The sequence below is a fragment of the Oreochromis niloticus genome, unplaced genomic scaffold (assembly GCF_001858045.2).
Source record: "Oreochromis niloticus isolate F11D_XX unplaced genomic scaffold, O_niloticus_UMD_NMBU tig00002041_pilon, whole genome shotgun sequence".
Taxonomy (NCBI): Eukaryota; Metazoa; Chordata; class Actinopteri; order Cichliformes; family Cichlidae; genus Oreochromis; species Oreochromis niloticus.
In genome coordinates this window covers 259,098-272,112 of record NW_020327543.1, presented here as the reverse complement: position 1 = coordinate 272,112, position 13,015 = coordinate 259,098, and the positions used below count along the sequence as shown (strand labels likewise).

The following is a 13,015-nucleotide window of genomic DNA, read 5'->3' as shown; positions in this document are numbered from 1 at the left end:
GTATACATGTGATTAGCTACAGGACATGTGCTCTTTTAGGGTTACTAAGCAAATGTCTACGTGACTTTTTACCTAATAACTTTTGTGATGATAAACTTCTTTACCGACTAGCAGCTTGCTCTCTTCGTACAGACTGCGTACAGACTTAGGAAAGGGGAACCTCAGCTCTGAGTTCTGAGAATAACTCTGTTAAGTTGACAGGAAACATGTCGAGACCGCCATATAGGGCAAATGTGTTAGAGCTTGTAATTAAATGTGGGCTTGAAAAGAGGAAGCAAATTTGGTACAGGACGTGCTTGAGATGATCAGATGAAAGAAGGGGAAGGTCAGGAATAGTTTAGATTAAGATTGAAAAATTAGATTGGGTGAAAGGGGGGTGTAGCAAGTAGATTCAGGGCAGCTCACAGCCCGGCGTAAACGCAAGGTGCTGTCACTCAGCTTAAGTTATTTGTTTGATTTATTTTATGACAAAATAATAAGGAAACATTGAAAATATACAACACGTTGAGGAGACAGATAGGGTTGCCCAATCGAAAGGTTTTGTTTGTTTAGCATGATCTTTTTTGTTATATTTTAGCGTTTAACATGGAAAATGCCTCTCTGGAGCTTCTCTCCTGATGCTACCCCACCAAAAGACGCTTATCCATAGAGACTATGTCAGCTCCCAAACAGACAACAACAAACCAAGACTAGCAATAAACAATCTAAACATAAATAATAACAAATAAAGAACAATACAGAATCCAAATTTGAACTGAAGAATAAAATAGTGAAATGTGGATTATTAAATATTAGGTCTCTCTGTTTAAAAAAAAAAAAAAAAAAAAAAATCTCTGTTAGCTGACGCCAAGCGGTCACAGCAGATGGCTGCCCGTACCTGAGCATGGTTCTGCCGGAGGTTTCTTCCTGTTAAAAGGGAGTTTTTCCTTCCCACTGTTGCCAAAGTGCTTGCTCAATAGGGGGTCACATGATTGTTGGGTTTTTCTCTGTATTTATCTCTGTAACTGGAGAATTGGGACTGGTGTTAGGAATAAAAGAAATATTTTTAATGTGTATCTGCTCATTATCTTGTTTTATGTACTTTAATAATGAAGGCTGGCTTGTAGAGCAAGGCCACCTTTTACTCACAAACAAGTGCTCAGCCAGACTGAAAAACAGGAAGTTTTAGTGCACAAGGCATATTAATAGATATAGATACAAAAAGAGGAACTCCCCATATAAACAACGTTCAAGACTGTGTGACGTGTAAAGCACCGAAATAACACCATATAAGTGACAGCTGATGATTCTAATGTTAGAGAGCTCTTGCAACTGGCGTCTGAGCTGTGCAGAGGGAAGATTAAATAAAGAAAGACAGGTACTTATGTAGGTTAGCATAAGGTTGAGTCCAACAGAAGCAAGGCACCCTACATGCGCACAGCATGCAGCAGGGGTTGCCAAAATAATATAGAAAACAGCACATGTAGTGAGAGAACACTCACTAAAAGTTCTGACTACACATAGTGTGGTGGCTTATGTGAACTCGCAGGCGTTCACTATGACATCATTAGCACAACAGAGACTGAGTAAAGTTTTAGATGCTCGAAATCTGACATTTACACATGAAGGAATCAATATGGCAGATTTAATGGGATCAGGAGAACCTCATGATTGTACTAAGAAAGCAGAACTTGAAGGGAAAGTCAGGGAAGATTTAAAAGCAGGACCTGTTGGGATTTAGAGATTCTTTTATTGCTATCATATAATCTGCCTTATGATGACTGCATTAATAACATGTTGTACAGTATTATTTTACTAGTATTGAATATGTTTGTCATCACAGTGACGTCTCTATTTACAGGTTGAGTTCATTTTATACACAATGCGTAACTGTGCTTGTTTAGAGTTGATGTTCCATCCAAAAGGGTTTTAAGCTTCACTGGTGAGAGTGTCCAGGTGATACATGTTGAGGGAAGATGAGAACATAGCAGGTTAATTGCATGCACGCTTACAAACACACATGATTTAAATATAGGCCAGGCCGAAGGCCTGGACTTTATGTAGCTTTTAACTTTACAGCTCCTAACTTGCAGGAATGGCGTGGAGTGTATTGAATGAATGCAAAATATGCTTACAGACACAAACATGATATAGATTTATTTTACAGGGTAAAGGTGAAACACATGTTGCTTTGTTTCTGCTTAGCAACTAATGAGGTAAAAGGTGTTAAAGATGAATATGTGCAATAAGTGAACAGGAAACGTGTGAGGGTGAGCCGGGTGAAACAAAATGTTGTAGATAATGGAAACTTGTCTAACTGGCATTAACAGTAACTTTTGCATGTTATGTATATGCTTGAAGCCAAAAGAGGTGTAAATCCTGATAGAAAATTTTGAAGTGTGCTTTCTAGCGGAGATTTAGGCTGACAGGGGGATGGTGTATATTTTACTCGGGGTGTGTTTAAGAAAACTGAAAGCGTTGCTCACACACATAAAGAGTATTGAGATTAAATAAAGTTAATATAATGGATAGAGCCTAGAACATGATATTGTGAACCAACTTTGAATAATGACAGGAACCTGAGATGAACACAGTAAGTTAGTAAGGTGTAGCAGAGAAAGGTTGTTTGTTTTCTATCCCTTACAGGAGAAGATTTCCACTAGAGAGGGACCCAGAAAAGGAGCAGAGACCACTTAAGCATGAAGTGTTTTCAAGTGGGAGCTGGTGTTTTATTGCTGGACCACCTAGAGGACATGAGGTTGTTGTCTGATTTGCTGAGTCAGGGGGCGGCTAGAGAGGGTCAGAGCGAAGGTAGTGGACCTGGGAATCGTGTAGTGACGTCTCTGGAAGACGTCAAGAGAGGGAATTGTGGAATTACAGGGATTATTTTACATAACCATCATCTTTATCATTGCATTAATTATCATTTCATCCAAGCATTTATTGAAGTTGCTGGCATTATGTTATAATTTGTATTACAGGGGTTATCATAATCACATATTAACATGTTTAGTCTGAGCAAAGGCCTGAATGTATTCAGCTTCTTGTTGCATTTGAGTTTGCCTAGTAACAGGTGACAGAAGGAGAGGTCCAGTCCATGGTGACCTCAAAGGCCTGAGATCATCACCATATTCGGAAGAGGATGCCAGAAAGAGGAACCTCTGTGTTTGCATTTAATTCTTAAAATACATGAATGTGCTGTACATGCAAATTATGTGCTTGTAAACGCAAGAGGGGGCGTTACAATACCCTGATGTTATAAAAGCAAATTGAAATGTATTTTTGGGTGGAGATCCACGCCAATTGTGTGCAGTAATGGTCTCCCCGCACGTGTGTTCATTAAAATCAACTGTTTGACCAACTCGCTTATACTATGGTTGTTTTGTTCTCACCCTCAATATTCTGATCACGCGACACCGTCTCTTAGCAAAAATAGCAAAAGCCAGGACAGATACAAACGTTATACCATCACTGTTTGATAATAAACATGTCAAGCATTATAAAACAACGGATATCAATCGAATTATGAAGCAGTTTTATATACACTTGTACTCATCAGAGTGTAGTAATACAGATGGGAAGATGTGGGAATTTCTAGAGAAGGTGCCTGTTTTATCGTTATCAGAAAGTCACAGGAAAAAGTTAAATAACCCTGTGACAGAGGAGGAAGTGCAACTTGCTATTAACTCCCTTAAAGAAGGAAAAGCACCAGGGCCTGATGGTTTCTGCCCAGAGTTTTATAAAAAACTAAGTCACCTTCTTGCAGGACCATTGACTGATATGTTGTTCATTCTCTTTTAAGAATGAACAATTGCCCTCAACACTCAGACAGGCTAATATTTTGTTAATTTTAAAGAAAAATAAATCACCAGATAGGTGTGAATCATACAGGCCGATCAGCCTCATCAATGTCGATGCTAAATTACTCTCCAAGCTATTAGTAAGGACGCTTGAGGGCATTCTCCCACTGCTTATAAACCCTGATCAAACAGGCTTTATTCAAAATCGTTTCTCATCTACAAATATTAGACGACTATTAAATATTATACAATACTCGAATCAGACAAATTATAAAGCCTCTGTTATATCTTTAGATGCCGAAAAGGCATTTGACAGAATCGAGTGGACATATTTATTTAATGTATTAGAAAGATTGCTTAGGTGAGGGTTTTATTGCATGGATTTAAACTATCTACAAACTTCCAGAAGCTTGTGTACTAATGGTATATAATCATCAGCGTTTCCACTGCAAAGAGGTACGAGGCAAGGCTGTCCCCTGTCCCCTCTCCTCTTTGCATTAGCACTTGAACCTCTAGCTGAGGCCATTCACCAGCACCAAGATGTGCATGGTATAACAGTGGGTGGAACAAATCATAAGATAGATTAGATGCTGATGATATTTTGCTGTTCTTATCAAAACCAGAACAATCAATACCAGCCATTATGCCCACTATACATGAGTTCAGCTCATTCTCTGGTTACAGAATTAATTTTGGGAAATCAGAGGTCATGCTGCTGGGTGATCAGATTAACTCCTTGCCAGATATTTCTAATCCCTTTCAATGGTCCCTCAGCGGCTTTACATACCTTGGGCCAATGTTCCCTCTAAGCTGCGCACGTGCACAATTGCGCACTGCTGGCACGGTCTCTGCGCACAGAAAATCTGCGTTGCGCACAAAAAAAAATCTAACCTGAATTGAAATTAAAATGAATACTTTAACAATTCTGTTTTGCAGTGTTATGGCTATACCTCCTCCCGCACAGAGAGAATTATGACCTTAGCCTTCACCTAAGGATTTACATCCCTGATAAGCAGAAGAAGTCTCACTATCTGTTTAACGTCTCCCATTACAATGGCCTCACTGTGTTAACTTTCCACATGCATGTAAAGTAGTGGCAGGAGTGCTCTTACTATGGTAAAATGAGAAAGTGATATTACTATAACTAATGTGATATAATTAAATATGTGATTAATATATGAAAAAAGAAATCTGCCACCACAGCAGTGTTAGTCAGTAAGTGACTGGCTGCTCCCGTATGGGATTAGAACGGTGCCACTTTATCCCATAGTCCAACCAATAATGCGATTCACATTTGTACACTCAGCCAATCAATGTCGTTGACAGGCTGTGACAGCGTCCTTATGTGCCGACACCGCTGTTTTAGCGAGCAAAGGGGCGTGGCTGATGTGGAGTGAAGCAATGTTAATGACAACATGTACAACCATTGGAGATATGAGCAGGACAGACGGAACAATTGACGGAAAAAGTGTGGACTTTATACCAATTTTTAAATTGTGTTGATAGGCCACGTAAAACCAGAGTTACACTGCAAAAACCCACCTCCTTAATACTAGAAAAATACACTTATTTTTGGTGAAGATTTGCTTAAAACAAGTGAAATTATCTGCCCATGGGGTAAGTGTTTTTTTCTTAACAAGATTTCTTGAAATAAGAACAATATCTAGATTTAAATAAAGCTAAAAATAAGTCTTTTACACTCATTCCAGGCAACAAATCAGAACATTGAAACTTAAAATAAGCTTTAACCACTTATTGTAGGCCACAAATAAAGATAATTAAGCTAAAAATAACTCTTACACTTATTCCAGGCAACAAATCAGAACAATTGAAACTTAAAATAAGCTTTAACCACTTATTGTAGGCCACAAATAAAGATAATTAAGCTAAAAATAAGTCTTTTACACTTATTCCAGGCAACCAATCATGGCTTGAAACCTAAAAATAAGCTTTAACCACTTGTTCTAAGTAAAATGTTGAAGAAATTAAATCTGAAAATAGGCATAAAACACTTATTCTAACGAACAAATCAAGGCAAATAATCTAAAAACTAGTACATTAAATCATTTTAAAGATATTTCTGCTTGTTAAATTTAGCTAAACACTACTTTAAGTTTATATTGCTGATTAAGGACAAAACAAAACTGAAACAGAGCAAAAGTGTCCATCTTTATTTGTCCACTTTAACAATAACCTGTAGATAATAAAGATACAATTGAACAGTACAGGTCCAACATTATGAGTTTGTTTAAGTGGTTTCAACATTTCAACAGTCTTAGAGGTTTCGCCATTGCCCCATTAAAATTGACCAGTGACATAGGAAGACCACAAAGATTCAAATTTCTTTCGAATGACACCAAATACCACAAAACTTGTCTGGGTGAGTAAATGAACATTTTCCATTTTAGAAATAAGACCCAGATTGAAAAAACAAAAAACAAAACAGAAGTGCCCTCTCATAATCTTATCTGAAATTTACACACTACTTTCCAATAAATGCATGCCATTCTGCCAGGGCTTTTCTGTAAGATGATGTAGTGTCATGCTCATGAATGGCATCCTGGAGAACTTCTGTCTGAATGACATACAGCAGGGTTGCCACGCATTTGAGGTAAGTCAGATGGAGTGCATAAAAGTATGCCATCACATATATCATAGCCTCACCAAGTTTTTCTTTGTCAAATGTTGTAACTGGTAAATTACCAACAGCGATGACACACTTGCAGCCATCGAACATCACTACTGGACATGACAAGCTTCGTTTCTGGAGGACAGCATCTGGATCTTCTGTAGGCTGCAAGACACAAAAGACATGACAGTTAACATCTTATGTTAATTGTATGTTTTTTTGCTGGGATTTGGTCATAACGTTGGAGACGTCATTATCTTGTTCTTTGTTGGTTACACACATTTTATAGTAGTTATGACTTATGGTTTATCAGTGTCAAGCGACTCCTTATGTGACCACACTCGTGTACATTAAATACGTTATAAATTAATGAAAACAATAAATTATAGATTTAAGTCTTTCGGCTGAAACCGAAAAAGCATTTTGGAGTCATATTTGACCGAAAAATTTCGTTTGCCAAATTTTCTGTAGATCTTTACAAGCAAATTTTACAAAACTTACCTTCAGCACATGTAGAAATGCTTCAGAAGCATTCCCCATCTTTTTTGGTGGATGGGCAGGTGTGGGAAAGAGCGTTGGAAGAGCCTTCATCAGTGCAAGGTGGGCTTCAGCTGAACAAAGCAGAAACAAACCTTCATAAACATAAATTTTAAAGGATAAGAACTTTGTATTCAAATGGTAAAACTTACTTTTGTCCATGGTCATTGGTGGATTCATTGCCTTCTTTGACACACCGTCGAACTCTACCCTGGAGCAGAATTCTTCCCATCTCAGTTTTATTTGACTGATGAACTTGTTGTGGGGATCCAAAATTCTGCGAAGCTAACCCAATGCCTACAATAGGTTTAAAAAAATAAGTAAACAAATAAAATCAAAATAACTTTACTACCACACCAAATATATTTGAAATTAAAGTGATTATTGATTAACTCTTCCAAAAACTTACATGATGCAATTCTTTAAAGCATGGATATGCATCCAAGATGAGGCGAGCTCTGTTCTCCTCTTTCATGGTGTCTGAGTCAATGAAGGATCTTCTGGCTTCAAACTCGAGGTCTAATAGCTGGGACACATCTTCTTGGTTTGGTTTTGCCTTCTTGCACATTTCTTGTAATGTTTTGTAATGTCTTGCTTGTATTTGCCGACTATCCTTGTCAGCTAAGATAGAGAGAAGTACAAGAGCATTTTGGTTTTTCATTGTTACTGAAGTAGACTTCCACAAAACATTAGCTACTACTGGCTGTGTGTTGATAACCATTTTACAAAATGACATGTATGTACTCACATGAAGTGGAGTTATCGTCAGAATTTCTGACAGGTGATAACAGAGTAGATGCACCACTGGAAGAACTGCGATCAGCATCTTCATCATCAGCTTCTTCATCCCTTGGGGAGAGGTCAGTGAGCCTTCTCTTGGGCCGTCCCCTCTCCGGTGTTGGTCCTTGCCTTTTTACTGGGGTTTTCATATTTTGCAGCCTTTTTTGTAACTTGGCATTAATGCTCTCCTGTTGAAAAATACATATATATCATGCCCCCTGAACAAAACAAAATGATTTATATATGAGACACAAATACAAGAACTTACGTGTTTTACGCTTGCATCATTATCCTGCAGCATAGGATAATATTCCACAACTTTTTTTAGCCATTGCAGTGATTTCGGTCTTAGAGGGGTATCGCTCCATTTGGCCTTGGCTTGCTCTCAAAAGGGACACCATACTTGTGATTGTATTTCTCACCAATCTGCATCTCAGTTCTTTTGACATGACGCATGCTTGTTCCCTGCCGGAGCAGGCCAACTCCAGGTAACTCTTTCGGCATTGCTCCAACTCACTGTCGGTGTACACAACATATTCCGGAGGACTGGGGAGCTGCAAGGTTTTCAGCTGGCCTACATTAGCATCAGCAGTTGGAGGGCCTGTAGCAACTACCATGGGTGAAGAAGTTGTTTCAGGTTTCTGTGATAGCGGATGGTCTTCCTGGTTTAGGGTGAGAAAATAAAAATGTCAAGTACTGCTAAAATAAATGCATACTTTCTGGAGATTAGTTGAACTAAATATTTTTTACATAATACCTCAGGATGAATTATTGACCACACGTTTTCTTCTGAGAAAGTGCTCAGGCCCAGAAAAAAGGTTCCTCAGATCATCACGGGTCAATGTTAAAAGCATGCGCTCTTCAATGCTTGCAGCTAACAAAAAGACAAACACCAGTTAAACTGTGCAAGCACATAACTGCACAAACAAAACTATATATATATATATATATATATATATATATATATATATATATATATATACATATAATATACAAGCCTAGAATTGTATAAGATCAACAGGACCCTAAGAGCCTTCATCAGGAACTCAATGGGGATGTGGCGTACAACACTAGAGGCCAACTCCAAGCCCATAGCACAAGTCACCATCAAGTGCGGGATCTACCAAGGAGATGCTCTGTCCCCACTGCTGTTCTGCATAGGCCTGAACCCCCTCAGTGAGATCATTAACAAGACTGGCTACGGATACCGACTACGGAACGGAGCGGTTGTCAGCCACCTCCTGTACATGGATGACATCAAGCTGTATGCCAAGAGTGAACGAGACATCGATTCACTGATACACACTACCAGGCTATACAGCAATGACATTGGAATGTCATTCGGACTGGAGAAGTGTAGTCGGATGGTAACAAAGAGAGGGAAGGTAGTCAGAACTGAGGGGATTGAACTACCAGAAGGCAACATTGCAGACGTAGAGGACAGTTACAAGTACCTAGGGATCCCGCAAGCGAATGGGAACCATGAAGAGACCGCTAGGAAAGCTGCAACCACCAAGTACCTGCAGAGGGTCAGGCAAGTCCTGAGGAGTCAGCTGAATGGTAAGAACAAGATCCGGGTCATCATCACCTACGCCCTGCCCGTGATCAGGTACCCTGCTGGGGTAATAGGCTGGCCAAAGGAGGAGATAGAAGCCACTGACATAAAGACAAGAAAGCTCCTTACCATGCATGGAGGGTTTCACCCCAAGTCCAGCACCCTGAGGCTGTACGCTAAGCGGAAGGAAGGGGGCCGGGGACTGGTGAGTGTCAGCACCACAGTCCAGGATGAGACAAGAAACATCCACGAATACATCACGAAGATGGCCCCAACTGACAGCGTGCTCAGTGAATACCTCAGGCAGCAGAAACCCAAGAAAGAAGAGGGAGACGATGAACCATCATGGAAGGACAGGCCCCTGCACGGTATGTACCACCGGCAGATAGAGGAGGTGGCTGATATCCAGAAATCCTACCAGTGGCTGGACAAAGCTGGACTGAAAGACAGCACAGAGGCACTAATCATGGCAGCACAAGAACAAGCTCTGAGCACAAGATCCATAGAGGCTGGGGTCTACCACACCAGGCAAGACCCCAGGTGCAGGCTGTGTAAAGATGCCCCAGAGACAATCCAGCACATAACAGCAGGGTGCAAGATGCTAGCAGGCAAGGCATACATGGAACGCCATAACCAAGTGGCCGGCATAGTGTACAGGAACATCTGTGCCGAGTATAACCTGGAAGTCCCGAGGTCAAAATGGGAGATGCCCCCAAGGGTGATTGAGAATGACCGAGCTAAGATCCTGTGGGACTTCCAGATGCAGACGGACAAAATGGTGGTGGCTAACCAACCGGACATAGTGGTGGTAGACAAACAGAAGAAGACGGCTGTAGTGATCGATGTAGCGGTTCCGAATGACAGCAATATCAGGAAGAAGGAACACGAGAAGCTGGAGAAATACCAAGGGCTCAGAGAAGAGCTCGAGAGGATGTGGAGGGTGAAGGTAACGGTGGTCCCCGTGGTAATCGGAGCACTAGGTGCGGTGACTCCCAAGCTAGGCGAGTGGCTCCAGCAGATCCCGGGAACAACATCGGAGATCTCTGTCCAGAAGAGCGCAGTCCTGGGAACAGCTAAGATACTGCGCAGGACCCTCAAGCTCCCAGGCCTCTGGTAGAGGACCCGAGCTTGAAGGATAAACCGCCCGCAGGGGCGTGCTGGGTGTTTTTTTTTTTTTTTCATATATATATATATATATATATATATATATATATATATATATACACACACACACACACACACACACACATATATATTATCAAATATAACCTTTAAGGACAGATACTGTTACATCATCCAGCTTCTCCATTGCTCAGTCACCCGCAAGACAAATGTTTACAATTAGTGTTATGTTAAAAACATTTGAAAAGTTGAATCTTAATTGAGTCCCATGAGAATCAAATTGATTCACGTCAAAGAATCGTTTTGATTGTTCAACATTTTTACCCTTTCTAGAGCTATAATAGAAAAGAAATGTCCAGACAGCCAGGCTGAGGTCTGAAAGGGTTATACAATATTGCCCGGTGAACTTTTACTCACCCAGATTTGTGTCATTGAATTTCATCAATAAGATTATGCTGGCTAGGGCTGCCACAAACGATTATTTTGAGTTGACTAGTCACCGATTATTTTTGCGATTAGTAGACTAATCAGATCATGCATCCATTGGACGTAAAATGTACAGCTTATTGCACCAGCAGCATCTGCTCTTATATAACTATCATTAGCTTATAGCTTTAAGTGCTTAAGGTATATGCTAACTAAAAATAAAGACAAGATGACAGTTTATTACATTTTAAAGAAATTTGCAGATTGCTCATTGCTATCTAAAATATAACAGGACACCGGAGTATATTCTCGAGCATCTTACATTTCTAATAATCAGTTGTCTGCTTGACATTTATTCAGCTGTGTAAAAACTATAACTTCAATCTCAGCCAAACCGATTTACTCAGGAACAAATAAAATACTGAAAAAAGCCAAACAATAACATTTTTAAGTTATTTAAGTGACTTATATATCATGTTTCACCTGAGTAGTGAAAGACGGCGGTGGTTTTGAAAATGGTTTGCCCAGAGTCCGGTGTTCTCACAGGCTCTAGTGAGCGTTAAACCCCGGCTAGCTATCGAGCTAGTGGGTAACAGACGTCTCCGAAAATGTCGGAGCGCTTTTGAAAATATGTGGTGTCTTGGTAAACTGTTCAGATATTTGAAGTTTACACGGCTACATTCTCGCCTGAAAATATGTTAAACATTTATTTTGTGACCTAGAAAGAGTAATAAGAGAAATTTTAAAACTAACTAGCTGCCGCCATTTTTGGAAACTGAGCTAGGCCGCGCTATGAATTCTGGGATACAGCTTCTTCTTCTTCGGGGTTTAACAGCAGCTGAGCTGGCATCCTTGTACATGCAGTGCTGCCATCTTCTGTTTCAATTTTGAATCGATACACAGCGTTACTTGTTTTACCAACCAGCCTGATTCCTGAATAACACTGTTTTGAGCCCACTTTAATAAATCCAATTACTATCAAAATATTAATTTAAACCCACACCTTTTGAGGGAATTCAAGCAGCTAGTAAATCAGCCAAAGACAATTGGAAAACCCTGAATGTGGTTAATTAGCTCTCTTGCTAATTGAAAGAAATTCTCAATGTGCCTATTAACTTAAGTTAATACAAACGGCTAACATTGCCCCTTATAAATAGCATAGCTAGGAATTCTCACAACATTACAGTAGATACTTCACTGTTTTCTGAACCACATGCGAGGGCTGCTAAGCTAACGCTAGCATCCGTTAGCATGCTACATTACTCCTTCCCACGCTCAAATTAAATTTATTACTCTGTCCGCTTGACTTTAAAACAGTGATTAGACTACACACTACTTACATTCGAAAAATTAAAATTGCTTACCTCTCTTCCTTGACGAAGTTTTCTCTTACATTTTGTCTTTCAACGCTCAAGTGCAGAAGATTCCTGTGACTCCAAATTCAAACGGAGTTAGGTAACAACTAACATAGAACATGAAGGGGGTGGACATCTCAATTTTTGCTTCTATATACAATTTAGTGGTTTGTACGTTCATAAAACACAGTCAGTATGATAGGTAAATTTCTTCTTCATTGATTTAAAATAAACTCTTATAGGTGTTATTTCATTTTACCTTATTTGTGACCATTTTTTGTTTTTACAGCTACAGTTTGTAATACCCCCCTCCCCCCATGAACTTGGTATTTCCCAAACTAGCTGCGGAGACACTCTTGCCCAGCATGAGCTTGCAGGATTTAAGGAAGGAGTTGGTTTTGCGTGTAGCAAATGTCGTCATTGTGAGTGTACTTTTGATGAAATGCAAGAAAATTTCAATGAACATAGTTTCACCAGACGGACATTGAAATAGAAAGGGCAACTACTGAGTTTTTGAAATCCTCGCTCAAAACGACTTTTGGCATAAATAGACAAAGCAAATTAGTTGATTTCCCAGGTTTTAATCTCATAGAGCAGATGCCACAGGATATTATGCATGTAATTCTTGAAGGAGTGGCACCAATGGAAATTAAGTGTGTGTTGAAATACCTTGTTTTATCTGGAAATTTGGAATTGGACTTGTTTAATTCTGCCATGCAGAACTTTCCTTTTTCATCAGCGGACATACGTGACAAGCCTTCACCAATTAGTATTGCTACTTTAGCTTCAAGTGACAACAGACTCAAACAATCCTCTGGACAAATGCTTATAT

At 39.7% G+C, this 13,015-nt stretch overlaps 1 long non-coding RNA gene across 2 annotated transcripts; it reads right to left on the bottom strand.

Annotated features, from left to right (window-relative positions):
- Positions 1-6,917: 6,917 nt before the first annotated feature.
- LOC112844901 (uncharacterized) lies at positions 6,918-12,572 on the bottom strand. 2 transcript variants are annotated; one of them, XR_003217663.1, is made up of 7 exons: positions 12,193-12,572; positions 8,483-8,599; positions 7,994-8,387; positions 7,694-7,913; positions 7,355-7,566; positions 7,098-7,242; positions 6,918-7,019 (listed from the first exon to the last, which is right to left on the bottom strand). It is a non-coding gene; the product is annotated as an uncharacterized LOC112844901 (long non-coding RNA). The 2 variants fall into 2 exon arrangements; XR_003217662.1 differs by lacking the exon at positions 12,193-12,572 and adding an exon at positions 10,550-10,904.
- Positions 12,573-13,015: the final 443 nt, after the last annotated feature.